Raw genomic sequence first — 1,328 nt, forward strand, 5'->3', positions numbered from 1 at the left:
CCTCCTTTGCCACGGGGTGGAAAGGCACAATCAAGCAGGCGGGGGCGGCGGAGACAAACTCCCGCTAAGGCCAAGGGGGAGCCCGGCCCTGTTCCGGCTGCGGGACCGCGATGCGATGCGCCCCGGCAGCAGCTGCCGCCTGCCTGCCCCGGGCACCGGGACCCGAGTCATCGCGCGTCTCGGCCGGCTGCAACTTTAAAGCCCGCTGGCAGGTGGAAGAGGCGCGGCGCGGCCCTCCTACCGTAATGCCTGGAGAAGAGGCGCGGCACGGGCGGCGGCGAAGCGGCGGCGGCGGGGCGCCCCCGCACGGCGGGGAGTGCCACCCCCCAGCCCGGGAGCTGACGGGCAGGGCTCGGCAACGGCGTGTTCCTGCGGGGGAAGGTGGAGAGGGAGAGGGAGAGGGAGAGGGAGAGAGGAGGGGGTGGGAGAAGAGAAGAAAAAGAGAAGATAAAAGAAAAAGTGAAAAAAAAAAAGAGAAGAGACAAGGAAAGGAAAGGAAAGGAAAGGAAAGGAAAGGAAAGGAAAGGAAAGGAAAGGAAAGGAAAGGAAAGGAAAGGAAAGGAAAGGAAAGGAAAGGAAAGGAAAGGAAAGGAAAGGAAAGGAAAGGAAAGGAAAGGAAAGGAAAAAGGAAAAAGAAAAGAGAAAAACTCTGTAGAGCTCTGTGACCTTAGATCACTTTCTAAAAGGGATAGGAGTATAATATGAATGTGAATGTTATTCCCACTCGTCAAACAGGTTTTATTGCAGACAGGCTGATTCTCCCCCCCCCCCCCCCCAAGCTCATTATTATTATTATTATTATTATTATTATTATTATTATTATTATTATTATTGTTATTATTGTTATTATTGTTATTATTATTATTATTGTACCCCCTTCCTCCTCTCGGAAAAGCAAAGTTTGCCAGCTGAGCCGGTTGCTGTAATTCTGATAGCAAGGCACGTGCTGGCTGTGCCGATAGCAGTGCTGGCAGCGCCCTGTTGCTGCTTGGCCGGGTATGTTGCTGCATACACCTGTCGCGGTGCTGAAAAACCATTTAGGAATGAAACTTGGGGTATGAATAGCCCCATGCGTGAGGCTGCAGCTGACACATGCCAGGCCAGGGGGGTTGAGAGAGTGAGGCCATCCACTCTGTTTGGGTGCCAGGTCTTTTATGGCAACTAGAGCCACAAAAAGTCATGTGGTGAGCTTGGGAAATAAAATATTGTTACAGCAAACTGGATGTTTTCTGGGAAATATTTTCATCAGTGCTTTAAAATCAGAAAACTTTGCAACGGTTTAGTACAGTCATGCAAAAATCCCACAGATGTGCAGTAATATTATAGGT

Source organism: Vanellus vanellus (genome assembly GCF_965231255.1).
Source record: "Vanellus vanellus genome assembly, chromosome: Z".
In the NCBI taxonomy this organism is placed as follows: Eukaryota; Metazoa; Chordata; class Aves; order Charadriiformes; family Charadriidae; genus Vanellus; species Vanellus vanellus.